This window comes from Cetorhinus maximus, chromosome 9 (genome assembly GCF_964194155.1).
Source record: "Cetorhinus maximus chromosome 9, sCetMax3.hap1.1, whole genome shotgun sequence".
Lineage (NCBI taxonomy): Eukaryota > Metazoa > Chordata > Chondrichthyes > Lamniformes > Cetorhinidae > Cetorhinus > Cetorhinus maximus.
In genome coordinates, this window is record NC_135887.1 from 76872967 (window position 1) to 76883169 (window position 10203).

The 10203-nt window shown below is 43.2% G+C and overlaps 1 protein-coding gene across 2 annotated transcripts in view; it reads right to left on the minus strand.

Moving 5' to 3' along the window:
• Positions 1–7098, minus strand: part of LOC144684736 (dual specificity protein phosphatase 8-like) — a 212493-nt gene extending 205395 nt beyond the window's left edge. For both annotated transcript variants that reach the window (XM_078548903.1, XM_078548904.1), the window contains exon 1: positions 6861–7098. The gene's annotated coding sequence lies outside the window, so the exon portion shown is untranslated. The remainder of the gene's footprint in view (positions 1–6860) is intronic.
• Positions 7099–10203: the final 3105 nt, after the last annotated feature.

Genomic DNA, 10203 nt, shown 5'->3' on the forward strand with positions numbered 1-10203 from the left:
TTAGGGATGGGTGGAGGGGTGCTGGACAGTACTTGTGGCTCAGAATTGGAGCAAATACAGCTCTTAAGACTATTGGCCCACACCATAGAGCTAACTAGAATCTGGCACTAAATTAGCAATCTCACTCAGATAGACCACAAAAATGTCCGGTGTGTTAAATGGAAACATTTGTACAATACCATGTTTTCTTGAGGTTGGGGGTTTAGATATAGTGCTGGATTTTATGTTACATCAGGTCTGCCTATATTTGGTACAGGGTGACAAACATGGACAAACATAATATCTCTAAATGGGCACATAAATTCACCAGAAAAGAAGGGAAGGAGTGTATATTCCTTTAGAAACACAGTGGTCTTTATTCTGGGCTCCTTTCAAATACTGAATTGGCAGAAATAAAAATAGCATTAATATTCAATTAATCTTTTAGAAAGTAGTTCTGCTATTGTAAGGAGATTTACTATAATTCCACTAAAAATGCTCTAGTACTTCTTTCATATTTTATAAATAATAAAATGGAGCATAATTATTATTTATGCAAGTATAAATAATGTCTGCAGACAGAAGCTGATGTACTGTACTTTCTGTCTGGTACATTACATCACCAGTTTAATATGTATGCATAGCAATTTTATATGTACAATATTTTACAAATATATAACAAACCTCAAAGATACACAGGATAGAATAGATGGATCTCTTCAAATAATAAATTTTACAGTCTCCTGTGGCAGGTTTGCAGGCAGGTTGTGGGGCAGGAGGGGGAGGTAAGGCCCAGGTGGCTGTCCTGTAGCCCAACCTCAGCCTTGTATGCAATTTTATGTGAGGTGGCGTGGCCTAGGACCTCTTGCCCCAATTAAGGCCTTTAGGACTGCTTCCTACCCAGCCTCAATTTTGAGGTTGGCAGGAAGAGTTCAGGGGCAGGGGATGGGGTGCTGGGGGGAGATAAGGTCACTCTGCTCAGGCCTCAGGCAGGAAGGTGGGGGCACCTCCCTCAAGGGCCCCTCTGCCCCTACAGGTGCTCCCTTCAACCCATGGGATCTCCATCAACATTCACACTCCTCACCCCACTGGACCTCCCCATCTTGCGGCCCACCACCCCCACCCACCTACCTTACTTACCAGGTTCTGGACTCCGGGATTAAAATCTGGGACTGCTTGTAGTCCCAGTCTTGGCCACTGCTGCCACTGGGACTACAGAGCTGCTGGTCAATCTGATTGGCTGGCAGCTCTCTGAGGTGGAACTTCCACCCAAGTGAGGGTACCTCTTTGCATCAAGCATGGCTAACTCAGAGACTTGCCCATTCTTATTGAATGAAGGATTTACAGGTTGATAATCAATCTGTTTGGCCACATTACAAATACACCTTCTTTGACCATGAAGTCCTAAAGAGGGATTTGAACCCAGAGCTTCCAGCTCAAAGGCAGGGATGCTATGGTTGCACCACACAGCCTCTCCTTGAGGAGCCTCATATAAAAATCTATTTCAGTTTTGAATGCTCCAATTGTCCTCACAGCCACACCTTTTGATGTATAGAGTTATAGGATCTACCATCCTCTGCAAGAAAAAATGCTTCTGGATTTTGCTCCTGAAAAGCCTGAGCAAATAGTTTTAAGATTATACCTCCTCGATCTTGGTTTTCCCCACTCGAGGACATAGTTCCTCCATATCACCTTACTGAATCCTGTAATCATTTTGACCAGGTATTTCCTGACAACAGGTTTGGATTAAATACTAATAATAAATGATAATACTTGGACAGCTAAGCCACATAGACCAACAGATAGGATTTCCATCAGTGCAGATAGTAGCGTTTAAGTTAATAAGGCAAAAGAAGAAAAGGAAGAGTTTGCATGTATATAGTGTCTTTCCACAACCTCAGGATATTCTAAAGTGCTTTAAAGATAATTAAGTACTTTTGAAGTGTAGTCACTGTCGTCATGTAGGGAAGAGCATGAACAGGCTACTCACTCCTGTTTGTTATCCAGTGATCTGTTTTGGGCCTGTGCAAGGGTGGATGCTGGACAGGAACAGGACTGGTTTGGCTGCGATGTTGCATTCCCTCTCCCCACCCACACACCCATCTGAGGATAAATATCTTGCAACCACTCACCATCAAGAACCACACGTGTATAAGATGCTGGAAGGCACGCACACCTTCGAAAGGAGTTAACACTTTCAGGGAAGAAGGGGAAAGAGAAAAGAGAAGACAAAAAAAAAATCAAGAGGGGATAAAACGTTGAGAGAGGTGCTGCACGGTGCCTATGATAAGAGTTGGATGCCAAGCACTCAATGTAGGTGTTTAGTCAGATTCCAATGTTCACCAGGGCCTCCCACATAACTACAATTTTGGGCACTCTGTTACACTTGAGGAATATTTCCCAGGCTTCCCTGAACATTGTCCAGTGCGCTGTACACTAGGGTTGGGGTTGACTGAAGCTTTGGGGCAGCGCTATAAAACCAGAGGCAAGGCTTTCCCTTTTCTTCCACCATGTTCTCCTCTCTCCTCCCCTTCTCCCCAGTTTCAAAGTTGCTGACTCCTTGCTGAGACAGATTCGTGGGATGTCACTCTAATACCTCATCCAAGTAACCATTATTGTGCAAGGACATAGACAGGTCTTGCCAGGCTATTAAATCATGGAAAACATCACTATCCATCATAAAAGAGTCCTCACAAACATCCAGACACATGCACTTGGAGCAGGGCTGACAGAAAAACATTCAGAAGCAGCAATCTTATCCAATTTCCCCTTGTAAATCCGGGGACGCTGAGGTGAACTGTATTATATTCTCCGCTGCCCCAGGTGGGACCAGCTAACTAAGCACTGATTTGGGGTTAAACCTAGGTCCTGGCCTCCTCCTCTCACAATGTCACCCCCCCCCCTCCCCCACCCATTGTCTTCTATCTCCCTCCAACCCCAATTTTCTCCCTCCCTCTCAAGTGCCTACTGTTACTGTCCCTAAGTCAGCAGTAGGCTGTTCAGCTTCTGCAGCCTGTTCTGCCATTCAATTAAATCACAGATCTGTACCTTAACTCCAGTTAACCACCCTGGCTCCATGACCCTTAATATCTTTACTGAACAAAAATCTATTAATCACAGTTTTGAAATTTTCAATTGACATAATCTCAACAGCTTTTTGGGGACATGATTCCAGATTTCCACAACCACCCAGGTGAATAAATGCTTCCTAACATCACCCTGAACAACCCAGCTCTAATTTTAAGATTACTTTCTGGCCTTGCCCACCAGAAGAAATAATTTCTCTCTATCTACCCTATTAACTCCTTTAGCCATCTTAAACACCTCAATTATATCGCCCCTTAATCATCTATGCTCAAGACAATACAAACCTATAATTTAACGCTATGGACCCAGGTATAATTCAGGTCTATTTGCTGTACCCACTCCAAGGCCAATTATTCCTTCCTGGGGTGTGATGCTCAGAACTGAACGCAGTGCTCCAGCTGAGATCTAACTAGAGGTTTATACAATGGTAGCACTCCCATTCTCTTTGTACTCTTGAGCCATTTTCTTCTACCTGGGCAGCAATTGCTTTGCCAGCTAGGCCATTGGGTGAGCTGCCCCTGTAAATCTCCACTGATTTTAACACTGTTTCAAAAAAATATGTAAATGTTAAAGCAAGGTAATTGCTTTCGGCAAGAGAATATTCCCCATGCAGAAATTTGCTGACCGGTTACTGCACTATAATTCATGGATGGCTGGGAAGTTCAGTATTCCGTAGATGTCACGAGGGAGCCGTTGAAGGTCATGGTGATTTTCACAGCATTGTTTGGTCTTGTTTCTTCCAGGGTGGATTACCATACATTTACATTGCAATGGCTGTATCTGTGCAAAGTGGAATCACTTCACAGCAATGTAGTCCACACGCACCCTTAAATCGTCTTTGGGGCAAGAAACCGTGGCCCCATCTGCTGTATCAGGCGGCCATAAAAGATCCCATGGCACAATTTGAGGAAAGGGAGGTGTATTATCTCCTCTGTCCTGGCCAACATTTGCCCCTCAACTAACACCTAAAATAGATTAAGTGGTCATTATCACATTGCTTTTACATTTGATTACACTTCAAAAGTACTTAACTGGTTGTAATGTGCTTCAGGACATCCCGAGGTCATGACAGGTACTATAGAACTGCATTCCTTTTTTGAAAAAATACAGCTTGTTGTTGAGAAATAATTACTGAATGCTTTATCACTGTGCACTTTTAACAAGTATCATTGTCTTGCCGACCTGAAGCAATTGGCTGCCTTCAAAGCTCTTCATTAACAACAACCTGTATTTGTTCAACACCTTTTTAAGGTTGTAAAACATTCAAATCTGATTCACAGAAACATTACCAGAAAACAATTAACACTGGGCCACTTAAGGAGATATTATTACTCATTGCTGAGACAGATTCTGTGGGTGTCACTCATTCTCTAATACCTCATCCGGACAGATTGCCATAAACTCAGTTTTAAGGAGTGGGAGAGAGAGGTGGGGAGATGGAAAGGTGGATTTCAGCGAGTATATTTTAGAGCTTAGGGCCTGGACAACTGTAGGCATGACTGTCAATGGTGGAACAAAGGAAGTGGGAGATATAGAAGGCCAAAGATGTAGGAGTGCAGAGATCTCAGAGAGATCTCTCAGAGAGATAGGTGTCTGGATATGCACCTGAAGTACCATAACCTGCAGGACTACGGACCAAATGCTGGAAAGTGGGATTCGGCTGGGTGGCTCATTTTTCAGCCGGCACAGACATGATGGGCCAAATGGCCTCTTTCTGTGCCATAAACTTTCTATGATTTTTTTTAGGTATTGGGCTGGAGGAGGTGACAGATATAGGAATGGGCAGAATATGGAGAGATCCAAACACAAAGATGAGAACTTCAAATTCCTCCCAGGCCCTGGTAATAAGGAACCTGATTGGGCCTGTAGCCATATATGGGCCAGCACATGCTCCCAGTTATGGGAATGTTGCGGTCACAGCCTTGGGTCAGGGCAGGCAACCATGTGTCTCAGTCATAGCTCACAATTCATGCTTTAACCTTGAACATGACGGCTAATGACAAGAGTATAAAGGTAGGCTTGGCAACAAATCACACTGCTCCTCAAGGTGCCAGTTTGTCAAGTGTGGACACTGGTGCTGAACCGATCAAGGGGAGGGCTGCGTGGAGGAGTGAGGGGGTGGTTGGGGGGAGCGGGCAGGTTGGGAAGAAGGATGTTTTTGGCACTCAGTGCCCCAAGAATTCTTTTTGCAGCTCTGCTCAGAAGTTTACTTACATCCAGGGTGGATGTCTGAATTTAATCCAACCTCAGGGCTCTGCTGAGGAGCATGATCTGTCGGGGTGATGTTAACTGCATTTGCAGCTAAATGGTTGCCTTAGAACTCAAGCAGCCTTTATTTTGCAACTGTTCTCTTTGTGGTGTACATTTTAATTCTAAAACTATTCTTCATGTATGTGTAGAGATATATAAAAAATTGCTGTCAACTGCCAGCCCAGGTATATTTCATAGTGTTATGTCAGCTTGTTTTGTGCTCACTAGGCTTTCTAAGTTCCCAGTATGATGGCAAAGAGGTGGAAATCAGAAATAACAGACTGTGTGATGACAGCAATGAGAGGAACAGCTGGATTGCCTTGGTTGTTGTTATCTGTTGTGCTATTCAGGGGCTGCAGTAAAAGCAAAATAACCAAGGCCACTGGCTTTCAACAGAAAAAACTGATGGAATCACAGGATGGCAGTGTAATAAAAATGGTATTTATCAGTTAATGAGAACCAGTTCCCTCTTCCAACCTAAGAAACAAGCAGCCTCTCATTTATTGTCATCCAACCAACCTGGTTTTCCTTTTTGACAGAAAAACATTGGTGGAGTAAGAGAGACTCCCATGTAAAGAAAATTATTTTCACTTATTCCGTCACTGCAACCCAAAGTCCCGAAATTGGGAGACCTGTTTGGCAAGCTGACCTCTATGCAATTTAATTGCACGTGGCTTTAACATGCTTTTGCCGAACACTTGTTTTCCTCTGAAGCCGCTAGCCTTTTAATAAACACAGGGAGTTTTTTTTAAATTTGAGAGCATTGAGAGGTGGTTACCTATCCAACCGAATCCCCTTTGAAACAACAAGCGACATATTCAAGGCGATTAAAGGATTAGATAAATGAAAGCCTTCAAAAAGAAAATTAGACAAAGCTTTAAATGATGCATTCTGCAAAATGCAGACGTCAAGTTACAGGATCAGCTCTTCATTTCCCAACCTCCCTTAATTCAAATGCGCAATAGTCATTACATTGAAGCTATCCCTTCGCAAACCAGGTATTAACACATGCATGTAAACAGAGAGGCGATGGGATTCAATGTCTCTGTGTACCCAAAGGTGGACCCTCACCCCCTCTGCACCAATTTAACATCCGTATCCCACAACCAGGTCAATTCTGGGCGTCACTTGACAGCCGTGTGTGCAGCAACCGATTAAGCAGATTTTTAAAACACACACATCGTCCTCGATTGCACAATAATAGCTTTACTGCATTACACTGACATTCACTTTGTCAGCAACGCCAGGCACGGATGGCGATCGTCCAGCCCTTGCGCGATCTCTGCTGCCTCTCGTCCTGCAGTCATTGAGAGAGAGAGAGGTGGTCAGCCCTTCCCACCTCCCAGGATGAGCAGACTGGCATTGCTGTAGGATGCACCACCATCCTGCAATATTGCATTACATCGCCCAGCCTCCAAACGGAAGCAGGACACTTGGGATGCAAAGCCCAGATAAGCTGCGGGCTCAACCGGCCACAGCTGAATGACCGAGAGGGTGAAAGACACATTTCTGGGGCGAGCCCTTTCATTTAAAAAAAGACTCACCTCCTTTACTTCCGGGAACTCCCCTTCTTATTTTCCATGGACAAGCCTTCTTGCAATTTCACCCGTGCGATCAATGGGAGATGGTCCTAGATTTTGCAAAGAAATTAATCATGAAAGAAATACAAAATGAATGTTATTACATTCCAGCCTGCCGCAAACTGCTATTCTGTCGGATTGGCTGGCTGCGAGTTGGCCATTAGGAATAGCAAAACAGAAGGTGCAACATAACCAGGAATGAACTGGGGATGAAGTCATTCTTTTTAAAAAAAATACAGGATGGCGTCATTGGCAACCAATCAGGAGGAGCCTCTGGTGGCTGGAGTGACGTCAGGCTCTTCTCCCCAGCCCTGGGTGCAGATTAAAGGGAGCCTGTCTCCACTGCACTGCCACACTCTTAAAGCAACAGGGTCCCTTTTGTACACTGATTCTCAAGGCTGGTTACCCGAGCCGGCATAAATCACAAAATGCCTACAAAAATACAGATTGTTAACATCCAGCTTGAGTATTTGATTAGACCTTCAACCAACATTTCTCCGCCTTTGCTCCTGCCACTTCTTTGGGGGCATGGTTTCGAGGGCATGAGCAAATCTTACCATCGTGCCCACATAAGTATGTGCAAGTCTCAGGAGGCTATTTGACTATGGAGGGCATCATAACTAAGTCATCAAAGCCTTAAGTTTTTTTTGTTGATATGTAAATATAAGGCACACCACCTTGTGATGGCTGAGTTAGCAATACACTGCCATGCTCTAGGAAGGAATTGGCAAGGCTGTCACAATTTTTGTGCTTTATGTCGAGCAAGTAAGTTTAATCTACTCAAATCATTTTGATTAAAAAGGCAAAATAAACTTAATTGTGTTGTTATCATATTTCCTATAATTCTGTGAAAATCCAATTCTTTATAGGAACATTATGTTTGTTAAATGTATAGGCTATTTTTGTATTTTAATAAGGACAGCATTTATCTAGGTATTTATAAACGGGCACTTGCAGGGGATTTTAAAAGTGCCAACGCTATATAGTTTTTAAGGGGAAAGTACAGTAAACATTTTATTGTTCCACATTTTGAAATGTTATTTCCTCATTTTACTACATGCTTGCTCTGAGAAAAAATGTTTTACTTTTGGGTTATTCCTCAGGGTTAATCTTGCTTGTTCATTCTTGTTGCAAAATACAGATACATTTCCTTCACTTCATGACCAAGATCTTGCCTGATTGCTGGATCTGTTCTGATTCCTGCCAAACGATACAGCATGTTGCATCCTGCTCCTCGGTCCTACGTTCCTATGTCCCATGTTAGAGAAAAAGAGCAGGTGATTTTAGCATCAGTTCTGTGTCACATTCACTGACTGAACAGCAACCCTGCCCCAATCAGCCTGTGGAACATAAATGCCTTATGGGGGATCCCCTTGGTTGATGTCGCCAGAATGCATCATCTTTAGGTCTCTAGAGAGGAGCCTGTTAAGATATAAAGCCAACATAGAGCAACTTTGGTGGTTTTCTAGTCGCTATTAATACAAATGCACTTCCTGTGTCCTCATTCATAGTATGCTAAAGGATATGCTGCTTTTCAGTGATAGAAACTTTAAACGGTATATGAAGACGGAAGAACTTGTATTTGTGCACCACATTATCACACTTCTCAGGAAGACTCAAATGCTTCCCATCTAATGAATGACCTTTTGAATTGTAGTCAATGGTTTTATGTCACTGCTTTTAATGCACAATTATAGGGCACTAATGATTTGCCAAGGTGTTGCATTTGAGGAGTCAAGACCAAGTCTAATATTGAGGTGAAATAGAGTTGGATGGTGTAACATATTTGGGCCAGGGCGCAGACCATAAGGTCTTAATAAGTTGTATAATATAAAATACATATTCTGTATCCATTTTAAGATCATACATTGTCTCTTTATTCTGTAGTTTGATTTTACATTATTATTTGTAGTTAGGAAATAAGGAAAGAAAAAAAATCAGAATTATATAATGCCTTTCACATCCTTAGGGCATCCCAAAGTGTTTCACAATTAATTACACATTTTTAAAGTGAGGTTACTGTTGCGTTGTCGCAAATGGCAAAACTTGCTGCAATTTCGCAGGCAAAAGAATTGGTTCAAGCAGATGTGTTTTTTCGTACAGCCGAGTTGAGATCTAAGGTTGAGGAGGTAGCACCTCCACTGGCAGGAGGGCGTAATTACAGGCTAACAGGTTTACCGAGACAGTTCCCATTGGTTCCCATTACAAATATGAACATAGGAATTTATGATGGTGAATTTTGACACAAAAATGTGACAGCAGGAAGTAACGTTTTGTAGGCAAGAAGTGTTTACATTTTTAAACCTCGTAAATAGTTGATCTCCAAAGGTATTTCTCATGGAGGAAAGTAATCTCTCTTCCTGCAGCTGTTTATTGTTCTTTCCCACACCAATTCTTTCAGTGTCCACCCGTTTGTTTCCCACTCATCTTTCTCTCTCTGTGTGGTTCTCATTTTTTCCATTCTATCTCTCCCTTATATCTCTTTTATCTCCCACTCTTGGTGCAAATGTCTCCTTCTCTCTGTTTCCTCTTCCTATGTCTCTTATTCACACTGTTACTCTTGTTCCTTTAGAGATTTACTCAATTTCCTATCTTCTACTTTTTCTGAAGAACTCGGTCACAAGGTAAGATGGTATCCAGCGTGGTCTAAGGGTATCAGGATCAAATGGGAAGGAGCTATCTGGGTACAGCTGGAATACCCCCACAGGCGAGAGAGAAACTGGAGGGCAGTGCCTGCAGGTTCAGAGGGGAGAGGCCGAGGGACTGGGGCTGGAGGGAAGTGGAGCCTGGCGCTGGTATGAAGGAGCCAGATAGCAGTGGGCCTAAGGCCTGGGAAAGTATGAGTGGGGCTGGTAGAAGGAATTTAAAATTGGGAGGGGCAGGAACTGACAGAGGCTGGGACATGGGATAGTTAGGTGAGGTAGTGTCTACAGTTCTGAGCAGTGGAACTTGGAAGCATTAGGATGGGTTGGGAGCTGGGAACACTGTCGGGGAGATGGGTCTGGCACTACTTGAGGAAGTGCTTGGGCTGGAGTTTGAGGACTTGGGGTGGTCTGGAAGCAGTCACTGGTGGTTTGGGAGTACTCGAGGTGCACGGAGTTCTCAGCTGAATGTGGTAGGGGTGGAATTTGCGTGCACTGGAACCTGCAGCAGATTGAGTCTTACAGTGGTTGTTCTGGACTAGTCCTCTTTTAGAAAACACATAATTTTATCATGCCAGATCTAGGTTGTAAAACTGCTACATTCCTTTCAATCCGATTATTATTTTTATATTGTTAGTTCCTATTCTGCTTACGCAATACACATT